The 17287-nt window shown below is 36.9% G+C and overlaps 1 pseudogene; it reads right to left on the bottom strand.

Moving 5' to 3' along the window:
• Nucleotides 1–2834: 2834 nt before the first annotated feature.
• LOC122010420 lies at nt 2835–16623 on the bottom strand (annotated as a pseudogene).
• Between the last annotated feature and the right edge of the window lie 664 nt (nt 16624–17287).

Consider the following 17287-nt stretch of genomic DNA (forward strand, 5'->3'; position numbering starts at 1 on the left):
GATTGTCTACATGTAAGTGGGTGAGCTAATTATGATTTAATTATTCAAGCCTCCGGTCTCGGACAATAACTAGGACCATTTTTTTGATTAATTTTCATATATTATATATTTAAAGATTAAATCTTAACTTTAAAAAATTAATTTTCATATATTATATATTTAAGGATTAAATCTTTAACTTTAAAAATTAATAGATAATTTTTTTTAATAAACAATTAAGTTAAAAATACTTAAAAATACTGAACTAATAGACCCTCCATTATAAGTTTTTTCTGATTTAACCTAATTACCGATATATAAAGTCAAATTAATCATTCTTAAAATTAATTGAAGTAAATTGATAAAAAAATTATTTAAGCCTCACAAAATTTGAGAGTGTTCTTAAGTCATTCAATATTCAATATGCTGATTCAAGCATTTGACTTTGTGATAACGAAGCAAAGGAAATTGTCAAACTACCTTCATCTATTCGCCAAAGTCAACATTTGGCAGGCATACATTAAATAAATAAAATATGTCTATTGATTTTAAATTACATGATAACTTGATAATGGTGCTATTTAGGATGACGAAAGACGATTCACTTGCTCATAATACCTTCATTAATCTATCCTCAAGTCAACGTAAAAGAGATAAATTATAAATGACTACTAATCAAAACAAAGGATAGACATTCAATTACTAGTCAAGATTTAATCCCTAGATTTTATAATAATAAGATCATCGTGGACTAATTAATTGTCCGTCCGAGAAGACATGCTATTCACACAAGTATTCAAAGTTCTCAGAGCACATATAAAATATAACGTGGCATAAATTTAGCAACCGTAGGTTCCATATTACGAGTCAATCCTAATTTTAATCATTTGGACAAGTGTTCCCAGGGTTGATGAAGAAAACATATCATCCATAAGAATTTCCAATTCCCAATATGTTATAATGATTCATTATCATTATTCGCAGAGACGAATCTTAAATAAGATTGTCATGGGCTCTAACCCAGTCCAAAAACAAAAATTTTACTATCTATATAATTTTTTTATTTAGACCATTAAAACCCATATAAATATATTTTTCAATTTAAAACTCACCAGGTTACGATACTTCATAGAAAAATTCATGTCAGTCTTCGCAGAGTTAGCTAAGTTTTATAGAAAATCATGTTTGATGATCTAGGTGAGTTGGTTGAGTTGGATGGTAGGCTAAATGACCTAGTTGATCCTTGTGGGTAAAGTAGGGCAATCGATTCAGTTGCGCCAGACCAAACAAGCCAATTGATCTATTAGGCTGTAACAGTCTAAGATAGCTAGGTTAGTCCAGGGGGGTTGGGTCGATTGATCAAGGCAAGTTGGTCGACTAGTGTGAGTCAATCAATCCAAGCAAGTCAGATCATGTTGGAATCGATATAAGATAGCTAGGTTAGTCTACGTGGGTTGAATAGATTGATCAAGGCAAGTTGGTTGATCAGTGTTGGTAAATCAATCATGTTAGGATTGATACATAAGAGAAAGCAAATGGGCACAAGCAACAGTATGTAATTTTATTTTTGTCAGCCTTTGATCTTTGCATACATTTAAACCAATGAAATGGAACAAAACTTACTCATATCCATATATGCAGTAATCCCACCCTCTACTTTGTCCAGCCCAATACCTTGAGTAGCCTACAAATTTAGGCCACCATTAGAGAGGAGTTAAGAGGGATTAGAGATATGTCAAGAATTCCTTCATTTAAAGATATGGATCATAGTGATTAGTGAAAGCTTATATAGCTTAGTCACTTTTGAGTCACCCCAATTAGCATCCATGGTAGCATTCCATCCATGTGACAACATCCCATACCTTAACCACCGCACCGCCTCGAGAGCATTGGAAGCATTTCATCCATTGTGGCAAAAGGCGAATACGCTCGCCCTAGCACCCCCACCAACCCATCCCAGGACCAACACGGAAGCGGTAAATCACGGGCGGCTATTAGCCTTTGGAATAGTGACTAGCACATAAGGGAGGTATTTACCTCGGCTTTGCCGAAATTCAAACTCCAGACCTCATTATGGCAACACCTCATGCGCTAGCCACTAAACCCATCCGAGGGGACGGAAGCATTTCATCCATGCATCAAGATCATGATGATGTCAATTAGAGCTAATCCATTAAGATCCAATCTACTTATTAGTGATGAGATCCAATCTCATCCATTATATTAAATTATATGGAGAATTAATTAGGAACATATCTACATAATTTCTCTAATTTACTCAATTAAAATTTTAAGTAACCATTGATTGATTTTTTTTTTTATTCGCTTCATCCGTTTGCACAAATTAACCTTTAATTTTACAATGGATCTCTCTAAAGTAATATGGACAAATTAATATTTAACGCCTCAAAGCAATCTTCTACTAATCAATATAATTAACTCTTTTAGTTATCCGATCAATAAGTTGGGAGAATTGGCACTAATTATCCCTTCATGGCATTGCAAGATTCAATGGTCCAATTTAAGAACAACAAAGATAAATAGAGCACTAAACAATTGCTTAGTCCTTTATGTTGGTGAGGTATTGTTTCTTGGTTCTCAATGGGATTCTCCATAATAGGATCTCATAGTGACGATCTATAAACTGATATAAGGATCAATAGGAATAGATACTCCTAAAGTTTGTACATTGATGGGTGCTAAAAAAGTCCGTATGAAAAAATCCTAAAGAGAATTAGCTTCATGATACAATTAGAAGGGCCTAGTCATCTCAAATGCCAAGCTATAACCTAAATCAGATTCTGACATAATTAGTGTGAGCAGATGCATTACTAGGGGTTAGAAAGGTCAGATACTAAGGTTTTAAAATTCCAAAACATTTATACTAAAGTGTGACAGATTTAAATACTATAGTTTTGAAGACATTTGGGTTCCTGCAGAATCTATTTACTACAGCTTGGCAAAACTAAAATTAAAAAACAAATACTTTTCAAAAATTAAAATATATATAACTCCATCTTAAAGTTCCAAACAGAAACACTAGAACTTGGAAGGCCTAAATACTGCAATTTGGAAGATCAAGCATCAAATTTCAAGTCTCAAATACCTGCTTCAGGATCAATGTCACCTCTACTTCATTCAAGATGCGAGTTTACCTGTTATAAGGGATGTAGCCGCCATCTTCTTACGTATGAAGAGGATCTCCATAGATTCAAATAGGTCTCCGTAAAAGTCTCAAATACCTGCTTCAGGATCAATGCTACCTCTACTTCATTCAAGATGCGAGTTTACCTGCTATATAGGGATGTAGCCACCATCTTCTTACATATGAAGAGGAGCTCCATAGATTCAAATAGGGCTCCCTAAAATTGTAAATGCAGCTTCATCAGAGTTTCACAAGCGCCTCAGGAACTAGCATTTCCATCTCCAGCTTCTTTGACATTAATTGCAAACTTGTATTCCTGATCCCAGCCCAGATAGGAATCAAACATGAAGTAGATGGTAAAGTTCTTCACCCCAACCTCCGAAGGAGCAGTGAAGACGAGCTTGACTTTTATCTTCCTCTGCAATGCCTACTCTTTTGGCTTGGGATTCCTTGAAGCGTCAATAGGTCCAATATCAGCTCGTCCTTCATGGTCACATTCCAGCATAACCTGCATTGTCACATTTCCCCCAGGCCTAATATCTTCAGCCTCCAGTACTTAATATACCATGTCAATATTAGGATAAGGGTTGCAGAATCGAGCAATATCAAGCAACTGGGAATCTGACATTTGCAGCAATTCGTGCCTTTGATCATCTTCCATTTCTAACAGATCAACAACAGACACAATACTCCTCCCTAGGTTTTCTTGGCATCTCTTAACCAACTCCTTAGTGAAATGTGGAATTTGTAAATGCGTGGAATCCCGATCCCACATGCCCTGGGTGACCATTTGACTCAACTCCATTGCAGAAAGGGCAAGGCTTAGCCATCCATTGCTTAATATAACATCAACCATATCTTGAAGCAATCTATGAGCAGAAAGGGAAACTTCTTGTTTGTCTGTTGCAAGGTTCCCTAGCACTGTGTGACGTGAGAAGTGAGCTTGCAGTGAGCATTTGCTTTAACATGAGGATCAGTGCATCTAGGGTTCTCAAAGGAAAACCTCTTATGGTTGATCGACTTTCTAATCAGTTCTTCCTCACCAGGTCTAATGGCAAGCTGTGCATACTCTGTAGCTGATGCCAAAATATCCAGGAGACCTTTCATCTTAGTTTTGGAAGTTATGGAGGAACTGAATCGTTCAATAGTGGTGTAACTGATGTAATAATATGAAGCAACTAAACCAAGATTCAGGGGTTTAAGGTACATATCCTCCTCGATTGCAACACATCTGCTTGCTTCTAAGTCACTCAGAACATTCTCTACGAGTTCAGAAAGGTGATCAGAGAGATGCCTATGACTGACACCCTGCAGATTATAGTAGTTCGGATTCTTAGTGAACCTCCTGTACATGAAGGTCCAGGTAAGATAATCAACAGCATCTTGTTTATTCTCTACAACCCCAACTACTACTTCAACATTCATATGATCATGCAAGAAATGATGCAAATGGCTCTCTACTGGGATGGCCTCAAAAAGGAACTTTTTATAATATATTCTTTCCTAAGAGAATCGCATAAGATGACGCATATACCAGAATTATCTTCCATAGTTCTGCTGGCATGACCATCATCTGCAGCAGATCAGTGATCGGATAGTCAGTATGAGCATTCTCTCCTCCATTGTAAAATTGAGTACCCATCACTACCACCAAGTGTGCTGGCAATGACTGACCCCAGCTCATTGAATTCTTCCACCAAGAAACAATTGCTTTACAACTTCGGAAAAGCTCTATATCACCCATTGATGGCTTTAAATACTCATTATATGTGGAGTTATATAATAATAACTTGCAATTCTTTCCAGGTCTGAGACCTGGAAATACCCACTCTTCCTGTCGGTACTTGACTAAATTGTTTTTGTCCAATATGTTTGCAGCAGTGTGAATCTGCAGTAAATAGAACAACAACACGGAAATAAGAACATACAGGATGAAATATTAAAGAAAGATTAGGCAAATGCAGTCAATAAGATTGAAAACAAAAGATGTTAGCACAGCAGAAATAAGAAATTAGAGTAGGGATACACAAAATTCATCCCGATAAACCTTCAAGGATAGGTATTTCATAGATGAGATACAAGAAACAAAACTAAGAAATATTGACAAGAAAACTGATGTGGCGGAGATAGTCGTCACCACGCGGCATGGTCAAGTTAAAAGTCAAATGGAGCTAGACAACATGATCAACAAAGCTCGAGTGAGGTCAAATTGAGCTCGGGTCAGGTCAAACCAAACTGGGGTCAGGTCAAACTTAGCTCGGGTTAGGTCAAACCTAGCTCCGGTCAAATAAGCTCCCGATAGAAGACCTCACGTCAATTTGAGTCGCATCCGAGTTTGGTTTGCCCAAATTGGAACTCTGATTCAACATGACAGTTGTCGAAGTGTCGATCACTAAGAGTCAACATGTCTTCTCCTAGGGCCTAGACATAAAGAAATTAATGGAATTAAAAAACACGTAATATTGTTTTCTTCTAGAATCTTTTTGATCCCCAAATACTCTTATTTTACTTTACATGGTGGGGCAATCCAATAATTATATAATTAAAATGGTGTGCTTAGAGAATAGTTTAGGCAAAGACAGTAAATTTCATTCCAACACCTATACTTCCATCATTCTCATTCCAACCTCTAATTTTCCATCATTCTCAACGAACTTTGATGGTCTCACATCAAGAGAGGTATGCTCAGCATTGGCATGACCTCCTTGCAGAACACTCTCTTCCTTACTCTCTCTAGCTCACTTTTTCAAACAATTTTTGCACCATATCTTTTTAGTTGCATTTACACCTTGAGCATCTTGTCATTTACATTTACACCTTGAGCATCTTGTCATTTAGTCATTTTTATCTGTACGTGGACATTCATTGCTATTTTTCTTGTTGATATGATCATATTGAAATGCAATTGGTTTCTTTGGTTGATGTTGCTTTTATCATTTGTGAAAAATGTTTCACAAACATCTTCCATCATATCTTCGATAAGAATTTCAGAATGAATTAGCAAGTCATTTATCTTGAAAATTATCGTCATCAGGCTCAGGCGACGCGTCCGACGCCGAAGTTGATCGCCGAATAGAATAGTTTTTTTTTAAACTTAGGATTTAATCAAAACACTTGCTTAATAATTTAATCATGATTGGGATAATTTAAATAGCCTTAATTAAAGCTCAATAAAATTAACCTATTAATTTTATATATATATATATATTATTTATTTTTAAAAAATATATTTAGAATTAACTTTTTTATTTTTAGTTAATATATGTATAGTATTTTTTAAAATTTTGATTCTTTATTTAATTTTTTATTCTTTAGTTAATATATTATTTAATTATGTATAAAAATAGTAAAAAAAATTCAATCGCCTAGGCACTGCCTAAGCACCGCCGAGGCCGTAAGCAAGTCACTGACCACTGCCATTTACAACACTAGTTTATATTTAGTCACCTCAGACCATAATTAGATAGTGTATCTCAAGTCTGAATTAGGAGTTCAGTGAATTAGTACTTCAATATAATATATTTTTCGATTACAAGTTATGATACTTAATTGGGAAAATTTCATGTCACATTTTAAAATAATTATAGAATATTAAATTTTATGAAATAAATTAAATTAATCTTTTTTTCAAGAGTTAAGAGATAGAAGATGAAAAATTCATATTCTTTTAAAATGGACATTGTTTGGATTTTTACCCTTATTGAAGGAGAACCTTGACGTAACGGTAAAGTTGATGCTTTATAACACATGTTCGAATCACAGAAACAACCTTTCACAATGTTGGGTAAGATTGCGTAGGATTCCGTATTGACGAAAGCTTCATGTACTGAGTTGCTCTTTATTTTTCTTCGAGAAACTACTTATAATCAAGTAATTCAATGAATATTTAATGAATTTTAGTATTTTTGAGTGTGAAAAAAAAACCCGACTTAAGTGCTATTCACGATGCTACTAATGCTAGAGCTCCTTGCCACAAAAATGACAACACTGTCCACTCTTTCCCATCTCCAAATCCAATCCCCCAAAACCCTTGAATCCTAATGCCTTCCCTTCTTCTCCTCCAATCTCCGCTACTATGCTCACTTCTAGAAGAAGTGAATCATTGATCTCCACCTCGTCCATTGCCTCTTTGTTAGTACCCTCGCCATCTTGTGTTCAAGCGGCTTAGACAAATATGAGTATGATCAAGAGGTGTTCTCACACAAGAGATGCCTTGGAGCAAGGATCTTGCCAACTTCGTCTACCTAATTGACATTGTTGGTGCGCCTAGATCAAGCACCTTACTAGCAAAATGATCCTCACTTGAAACCACTTCAAATTCAAAATGTTAGCTTTTGAGACCTCGTGGTAAATTTATTTGTCATCTTGTATTTTAAAATCGAATTTTTATTATTTCAAAAAAAGCCCGTGTTTCTGAGCACAAGCATGTCCAAAATATCCCATTGCCAGAGTCGAACACGGGTGTCCATGCTGGTGAGCATGGGTCGTGTTCGGTTCGGCTTGCACTGCGGACCAAAACGTCCATAACTTTCGGCTCGAGTGGAGTTACGGGTTGAACCACCTATGGAAATGCAGATAATTTCAAAATCCACAACTTTGATTCAGGGCCCAACTCGAAAAAAACAGGGTCTAAGGGTCGCAAAATCCATTTTGGTGGAGTATATAAACCTGCAGATTTGGACAACTTGGTGGAAGTATAAAAGGGTCAAGCAAACTCTTGTTGGGCATCCTAGACCATTCCTCCTCATGGGGAGAGGGTTTTCCCCTCTAGGGGAAACCTTAGAGTAATTATCTTCATCCACTCCAACGATCCTTCCACCTCTGGTGCAAGGAACCACTCCGAAGACACCGAGAATCTTCTCCCTAAGCATTTCTCTATCTCTAGTCTTTATTTTGAACTGTATGAATGCTTCTCTTAGTGCCTTTGGATTGTAATTCCTTTGTTTAAGAGTAGTTCTCTTGATTCTAGGATGCAAATAGTTAGCCCTTTTGATATGAGAACATACTTTCGTTTAATCTATATGTTTGCATGTTTCTTGTTTGAGGAAATGTGTATTTGTGGTTCGAATCTACCGTATTAACACGATCTTGATACCAAAAGCATGAAATTCGTATCCCACGAGGGGTTGGAATGAACCGAAAGGAGAACCCAACCCGCCGACCAATAGAAAATTGAGATGCGAAAAGTCGGATACAAAAGTGCAACCCGATATGCCGCGAGGAACCCTAGGCCGTCATTGAGTTTAATGGATCAAACCTAATTCGTTGTCATGTGGTAGGAAAAGTGGATAATTAGAGGTCGAGCGATCTTATGACAAAATCCCCCTAGGTTTCAATCACTAGTTGCACTCCGTCCGAAAGTAGATAATGATTAGGATTGATACGCCGGTGTAGTTCCAAAAGTCCATATCGGATACCATAGATTAGTTTACCTACATAGATACCCATTGAGGATAAGAAATCAAACATAGATTAGGTGTTTACAATCAGTTGGGTGAAACCGAAGTTCTAGAATCACTTTCCCCTTCACTCACTTCCCTGACTCACTCTCTTCTCTGCTTCTCTCCCAAACCTCTCTCAACTTTCTTAACTCTCATTCTCTTAAGCTTTCTTGTGACACACACAACCCATGATTCTCTGAATAACCAATTTTGCTATTCCGATTAGTACTTGATTCACAGTCCTTGTAGATTCGATCTTTTATTACTTGACGATATTTCCGTGCACTTGCAGATTTATCACCCATCAAAATGTAGGGACGTGTGCTGTGGAAGCAATGCACCAAGAATTACTTCTTTTACCCACACAACCCCTAGACACTATAGATGTTGCAAGATTCAAATTTTGTGATGATGAAAATGTAGGGACTTGCCTAGTTGAGGCGAAGCCCCAAGAATAACCTCTTTTAGTGGCATCACCATCGGAGCTAGAGCCTACTCTACCTTACCCACATCGAAAATCATGTTCGATAATTTACTCTCTTTAGTGGTTGGTGATAGTAAGATTTTATTTAATATATCTAAAATTACTAACCAATTCTTTTTCAAGCATGTTTGTGGTAGGACAGATTTTTCATAGCAACCACATGGACCTCATGATGGGCTATTGAAGGAGAACATATTTGACAAAAAGCTAAGAACCCTTAGCAAGAAAGTTTGGAGATATCTTACCCTGACAAGAGTGAGATTTAGATGAACCTAATAAGGGGTCAAGCTAATGACTGTAAACAAATACTTCTTAGGAGGCAACCCACGTTTCTTTCTTTTTTTTTGTTTATGTTTTTCTCTCGTTTCGTAGTTTTAACTTTTTATTTTACTTAATTTCAAGCAAGGAGCATGATTTTGAAGAGCGGCTCATGTTAATTTTCCTTGAAAGGGCCAAGGAGAATTTCCAGAAGCTAACACAAGCACCCATGTCATTGGGCACAGGTCGTGCCCAATTTCCAGAAGTTGACATAGGCGCTCGTGCCATTGGGCATGGGTCGTGCCCAATTTCCAGAAGATAATATGGTCGCTCGTAACATTGGGCATAGGTCATGCCCAATTTCCAAAGGGTCATGCCCGACAAGGGTCATGCCCGTCGGCATGGGATGTGTCGGACACCAAAAAAAAAAAACGATCTCTTTCGTGCCAAATTTCGCCAAGAGCAAATATGGGCTATGCCTCCTTTCATCTCCCTTCTTTCCTTTTTCCTAACCATAACCGCCTACTTGGTTTTTCTTATCTAATTTTTTTTTAGGATTCAAAGCAGTGTTCTAAAAATTAGCCTAAGCGGCCACCTAAGTGCCACCTAGGCGCTAGGCGTCAGCCAACCGCACCGAAAACATACTAGTCGGCCAGCCTAGGCGGCCTTGCGCCTAGGCAGGATTAGATGGCCCTAGGCGCTGATTAATCAGTGGAATTGTCTAGGCACGGTGAAAATAGTGCAAGGTTTTCATGATTTTTTTTTAGTTTGGGCTTTTAAATTTAAAACTCAATTAAAAAAATAGAAATGTAACATTTTTTTATTGGGCTTAAGTTTTATAAGTCATAAACTTTGGTCTAACAAGAAAGTGGATTTGTTGGCTTGCCCTAGCAGTTGGCACCAAACTTCATCTTATCGCACTGAGTAACCAAAGTTGGAGAAATCAGAGCAAATGAAGGAGGCCACATTTATGAGAAACCAAAGAGCTAAAAGGCTAGAGAAATCGATTTGAAGAAAAATTTATTGTCTGATCTTTTATTACCTGAGCGACTTGGAAGCGATTGAATTAAAGGTTGGTCAAAGCCTCATCCTTTGGAAACGTCATTTCATCATACGAAGAAGCTCTAGAGTGAGAGAACTTCACGAGAATGATTTTGCATCCGAAGAAGAAGAGGATCACAACGATGATATTGAATTTGTGTCCGATGAAGAATAAGTTGTTAAAAATTATGGAGAAGTAGAATAAATTTGTGATATTTTATTAGTTATGTAATTTTAAACTTATTTTAAATTTGATGTTATTATGTTGGAGTTATAGTATGTGATTTATTATGTAATTTATGTTGATACCATGGAATCCGCCTAGCGGTGCCTAGTCCACGCCTAAACGGCCTGAGCACTAGGTACTGGTCTAGCGCCTAGCAAATTTTAGAACCTTGATTCAAAGTTGAGGAAGAAGTGAATACTGGATAGGAGGTGTCTTCAGCATATGAATGACTCAAACATTTGGTCTACATCACTTGTTAACTCCCCTTACTCTAAACTTCTTCCAAATTAGAGTTATGATTATCTTTGAGATATTGAAAAATTTAAGTTTGGGATGTATATATGTTCTATTGTTGGTTAATTTTGTCATGTTTAGTTCTTGTTGATATTTTGGATTCGAATAGAAGCACCCATGCATGTTTTGTCCATTAAGTAATATTTTGATGTATTTAGTATTAGTGCTATCACATGGATGGATTCTCTCGTTTTTAGTGATTCATGTTTTCATATCTAATAATAAAATTTTATAGAAGTGATGTTGAGTTAATTTATATTTCACCATATGCCTACTTGATAGTTTGACTATTACACTTCATTTTTTATTTGTGTCCGAAAGGTTGATTTAGTACAACATAGTCATGACTCATTTTGTTAAACTTGTACCATGGTGATCATAGGTGACCTTTTTCCAATATTTTAGTTACTGTATTATACTCGATTTATGATAGCCCATTTGAAAAAATCAAAATCCTAAGTGAGAGGAAAAAAAAAGAAAATATAAAAAAAATAGAAAAGAAAAAAATAGCAATAATGGGATAGAAAACAATTGTCATGGGTCGAAAGGATGATATACCCCTTTGAGATTGAGTTAGGTTACTGGAGAAACATTTATCCATCTCTCAACACCGAACATACCTTTGAGGCTGGGAAGAGGGGATGAAGCTCGCATATGGCAAGTAAGAATCCAATGTTGGAAACTATAGGAACAAAATGGATGACAACTTGACTTAGGGAGGAACTTGAAACCTTAGGAACAAATTATGCACTGTGCATTTAAACTAACTCGTTAGGTTTGGTGAAACTAATTGTATGCCTTAGCTAAAAGATGATACTACTTGATAAAATTAGATGAATTTATTGAAGTTTGTGAGATATGAATTCACATGCATTCTTGATATTGATATTTGCTTGAGAACAAACAAAGGTTTAAGCCTGGGGATTTTGATGAACGTATTTCATATAGGCTTTTATCATGATTTGACACACATCTTGTCTCATTCTATATGTATATATTTCATGTTTTCATCTCTATGTGCTTCATTTAGTTCTTTTAGTTCGAAAAACTACTCTTTCCTTGTTTTCATTGATAGGACGTGAGTCTGAAGCTAACATGGAGCATTGAACATCAAGCCTCATTATCGAGCTGAACACACGAAGCGTCTGCGAAGAAAAGGATTCAAAAGACCATTAAAATGAACAAGGAACACGCTTCGGCAATGTCCCTTGACACAAACATGTTCATACAGAAGAAATCGGGCGCAAAACAATACCAAAACACCCCCAACATAACCCACCACAGGTACCCATGATTCTACGCACGAGCGTGGCCAAAATAGCCCATTTTTAGAGCCAAACACGGGTGCCCATGCTGGTGAACACGGATTGTATTTGTTTAAGCCTACACTGCAGACCAAAAGTAAAGCGTCTATAACTTTTGGCTCGATTGGAGTTACAAGTCGAACCACCTATGGAAATGTAGATAATTTCAAGATCTACAATTTTGATTCAGGGTCAAACCCGAGAAAACCGGGTCTAAGGATCGCAAAATCCGCTTTGGTGGAGCCATATAAACCTACAGATCTAGACAGTTTGAGGGAGGTATAAAAGGGTCAAGCAAACCCTTGTTTGGGCATCCTAAACCAGAGGATTTTGTCCTCCTCCTGGGGAGAGGGTTTTCCCTTCTAGGGAAAACCCTAGAGCAATCATCTTCATCCACTCCAGCGATCCTTCCACCTCTGGCGCAAGGAACCACTCCGAAGACACCGGGAATCTTCTCCCTAAGCATTTCTCTATCGCTATTCTCTATTTTGAATTGTATGAATACTTCTCTTAGTGTCTTTGGATTGCAATTCCTTTGTTATGGAGTAGGTTTCTTGATTCTAGGATGTAGGGAGTAGCCCTTTTGATATGAGAACATATTTTTATTTAATTTATATGTTTGCATGTTTCTTGTTTGATGAAATGTATGTCTGTGAACCGGATCTACTGTATTAACATGATCTCGATGCTAAAAGCACGAGATTCGTATCCCACGAGGGTTTGGAATGAACCGAAAGGAGAACCCGACCGTCTGACCCGTAGAAAATCGAGACACGGAGAGTTGGATACGAAAGTGCAACTCGATATGCCACGAGGAACCCTAGGCCGTCATAGAGTTTAATGGATCAAACCTAATTCGTTGTCTCGCAATAGGAAAAGTGGATAATTAGAGGTCGAGGGATCTTATGACAAAGTCCCCCTAGGTTTCAATCACTAGTTGTGATCCGTCCGAAAGTAGACAATGATTAGGGTTGATACGCTGTGTAGTTCCAAAAGTCTACATCGGATACTATAGGATAATTTACCTACATAGATAGCCATTGAGGATAGGAAACCAAACATAGATTAGATGTTCACAATCATTTGGGCAAAACCGAAATCCTAGAATCACTTTCCCCTTCACTCACTTCATTGACTCAGCTCTCTTCTCTGCCTTTCCCTCAAACCTCTCTCAATTTTCTCAACTCTCTTAACTCTCATTCTCTTAAACTTTCTTGTGACCACACAACCCATGAGATAACCTATTTTGCTATTCCGACTAGTACTTGATTCATAGTCCTGTTGATTCGATCTTTTATTACTTGATGATATTTCCATGCACTTGCGGATTTATCACCCATCAGCAACATTAGTCTACCCTTGATTTTAGATCTCAAGCTATTGATTTTAGATTTTGACTATATTCCCCTCTAGCCACCATATTGATCCTATGACTAGTGTTTAAAATATCGTGTCATGTCGCCCGGTACGGGCAAAATATATCATTCGGCCTGCCAACCGAAATCGGCACTAGCATGCTAGAGGTATCGCGGCTGCAGAGGCATCGCACACGCCTCGCGGAGGCCTCACAAAGGCCTCGCAACCACCGCTGAGGCCTCGCAATGGCCTCATGACCGCCACAGAGATCATGTGATGGCCTCGCAACCATCGTGATGGCCTTGCGGCCTCCACGGAGGCTGCATGGTTTATCTGACCCAACCACTCTACTCGTGCCAATTAGATTACAACACATAGTTACTTTGACTGAAGTAAAAGTTAAATCGACCAAATTTGTATTGGAGTTAATCTAATTGAGGCTCAAAAAAGTTGGACTTGATTCAAAGAAACAACCAACAACCAATTAAACTAAACATATTACAGATAAATTGTCATGCAATAATGAGAAGGAGGCTATGAAGACAAATCAATAGAACTATAGCAAGTATGCAATACAATGAAAGCTGAATTTGTCTAATCACATGATTGAATTGCTACGATATATACTAATTGAACATCATGTAAGAAGACTGCACGTATTGGAATTCTTAACACGAGTTGAACAAATGGCCAGATTTGCTACAACCAATAATGCCTAATTCTTTAGAAACTTGTGTTGTTGAACAAATGGCCAGATTTGCTACAACCAATAATGCCTAATTCTTTAGAAACTTGTGTTGTTCCTAAGTTCGATAACTCTCATATAGTCTAAGCTACATTCAGCAACTAATCAACAAACAAAGACTAGAAGTTAATTACCTCTCAATTTTAGAACAATAATTCTTTGCAGACATGTTGGATCTAAAGGTTTGCCATCAGTCAGTATTGGTATTGCTGCAGAAGTATCTGAAGACCTGAAAAAGCAGAACACATGAAAGCATTTCACCTTTTGAGCTAATAAATACTAATAGTATTGCAACAAACAGTACAGAAAATCAATTCTATTACACTTGCGTATTCCGTTCTTTAGATAAATGTTGAAGGAGAGTTTGACCATAATTTGGCAATAGTAGCGTACATGAGAATGCAATATATGTAGGTGACCAGTAGGTTATGGAAATATTAACAGAAAAATAACTCTGATGATGATGCATATACCTTTGTTGCTAAAGTTGACAAGAATCCCTTTGAATTTGCAACCTAACAACAAGGGAAGTGATTATCAAAAAAAATCTCATGGAAGGAAAATGATAAATATTTACTAAGATGAGGGTGTAACCAGAGGAAGGCTTGTAAATTATTGCCAGAGACAAAAGAGATGCCATCTTGGAAATTAAACAAAAAAATGCCTGTTTAATTGATGAGTACTCAGACGATTGACTTGAAACAATAAAGGATGCACTTTATCAGATAAAACAGGATATTTTCTTAGCTCTCTTAAAACAATAAATATGACACAAGATCATGTATGGCACTAATTAGATGTCAACGAGCATTTAGACAAGGGAGATAGATTGAAAGTATATTTTAAGAAAAAAATTGAATGACTCTAGTTTGGTTTATTACATTTCTCAAGCACTAAGAGTGTAGTAGCCTTACAAAACAAGGTTTAACCATGCTTCGAAAAATCCAGGCTTCTAAACTGAAGACAGTTATTTTTCAACTGAAACTAAAAATTCAGCGATGTGCTTGCAACACCAGTTCTACTAGCAACCAAAATGGAACTTCAATTGGAGGTACAATTATCTTTTAAAAATGGCACCATAAACTTAGCTATGAGCAGGAAACTTAGATACCAATATCTAAGTTAATAATAAAAACTATAGTCCTTCGTGACAAAAGATATCAATATAGCCACAGTATTTAAACTCCTAAATTTCAAAATGTATCCAGCAGTTAGCCCTTTGTCACTGCCAAGTAGAGTTCTATGTAAGTTCTCATTGTTATTCTCCTTGAAGAAGCATGATTCTCACAGCCCATATTGAATGAGAACACCATGAAAAACAAGTACGAATTTCAAGAAAGAGCCTTGTTGGATAAACTTGTTTTGCAGAATGATTTCTAGATTTGCTTGCTCCAACCTCCAGCCAGCAAGCTACTCTCAAGGAAATGTTTATCAGATTCCCAATCTGCTATATAGCTAAGGGGATTCAAGGGTTTGAATGCCAATAGCTCGTTCAAGATTTCAAAGGTAAGGGAGCTTGCAAATGGTGTCATGTAAGTGAATTGGACCTGCAGCATATGAAAAAGTAATTTTCCCTCTCGAAATCAAGTTTAGGACCTGAATCTTTCTGACAAAGACAATTTTGAAAGTGAAACATACATACTTAATCTGCATTTTTTGTATGGCAGAAAGCATAAGTGAAGGATGGAAGATTTACTCAGAGGAAAATGTCAACCTTTTCCACTAGGACGGATTTTTTGCAGCGATAACTAGAGGATACGAATCATCTTAATAGGCCACTATGAAAAACCTTCCAATTGGCAACGGTTCATTAGCTATAACATCGGAACTAAATTTCAAGGACCAGAAATCTTGGGGATCGCTGCTTGCAATTATGTTTCTCGATTTTTGCTATCCAAAGACCAGAAATCTGATATAACATAAAAATTCAACTCAACAAATCCCTATCGTTTCAAACAAACTTAACCCGCAGCGTAAAAGGAAAAAGTACTAAGATCACGGACTGTACCGCTCGAAAACCCTAAAGTTTACTCCAACAATTTACAAAGCAGCATATCGCACCAAAACAGCCGATTGAAACAGGAAACAAAGATCGAGGCAGTAAGGATTCGGGCAGAGCAAAAAAACACAAAAAAAAAAAAAAAAGCAGCGATCACCTTTGCTTTCTTCTCCGATAGGGCGTCAGTCGTGGGAGATTCGCCCCCGTGGGATGAAATTTTCGGCCTGACAGGCATCGTATTCCCGTTCGGATAAAGCCGGTGGTCGAACTGAGCACACTACAGCCGTTTCGGAAAAATAGCATTTGGAAACCTGTGGAAGCGTGGGCATTGCCCCATACGATATTCTCAGTTGACACATTTTATTTAAGGTAATTCGTTTATTATATAATTAAAATAGTGGAGGTGATATGTCATCTGTTGACTCCAACCGTCCATTAAGAAATGCTTTGTCCTTGATGCAGTGCCCCTATACGGAAGAGGTCAGTAACCCAATAAATATTTTGCTATTGAGAATTAGAGTAAGGGTTCTCTAATCTATGTTTTATGGATCAGAATAGTTCATAAAATATGATTAGTCATTAACATATGAGATGTAGATATCATAAAATTTGAGTTTGAATCTTGATAAAATTAAGATAAATATTTTTCTTATATGCTAGTTACTATTATAAAAATTAATAGTCATCCGTAATTTATCTCCTCTGTATTAGTCCTGAGATAGATTAGCAGAGATGCTAGGATGAAGATATTCGTCTTTTACCATCAAAATAGTCCATAATATATTAATGATCAGATTATAGTTATAATTTAGTCCTAATTAATTATGATCTCTTTTTAAATTCATCTTTTTATTCAAATTATAGTTTGGATCATATTAAACGGTCAGATGCTACTGACGATGAACAAGTGATCGGATTATCAGACGTCGAGCGGGGGGCGGCCTCCAATTGCTCATCCTGACCTACACTATAATATAAATGAAAAGATAAACTCAAAGAGAAATCATCACTAATT

Source organism: Zingiber officinale, chromosome 8A, assembly GCF_018446385.1.
Source record: "Zingiber officinale cultivar Zhangliang chromosome 8A, Zo_v1.1, whole genome shotgun sequence".
In the NCBI taxonomy this organism is placed as follows: Eukaryota; Viridiplantae; Streptophyta; class Magnoliopsida; order Zingiberales; family Zingiberaceae; genus Zingiber; species Zingiber officinale.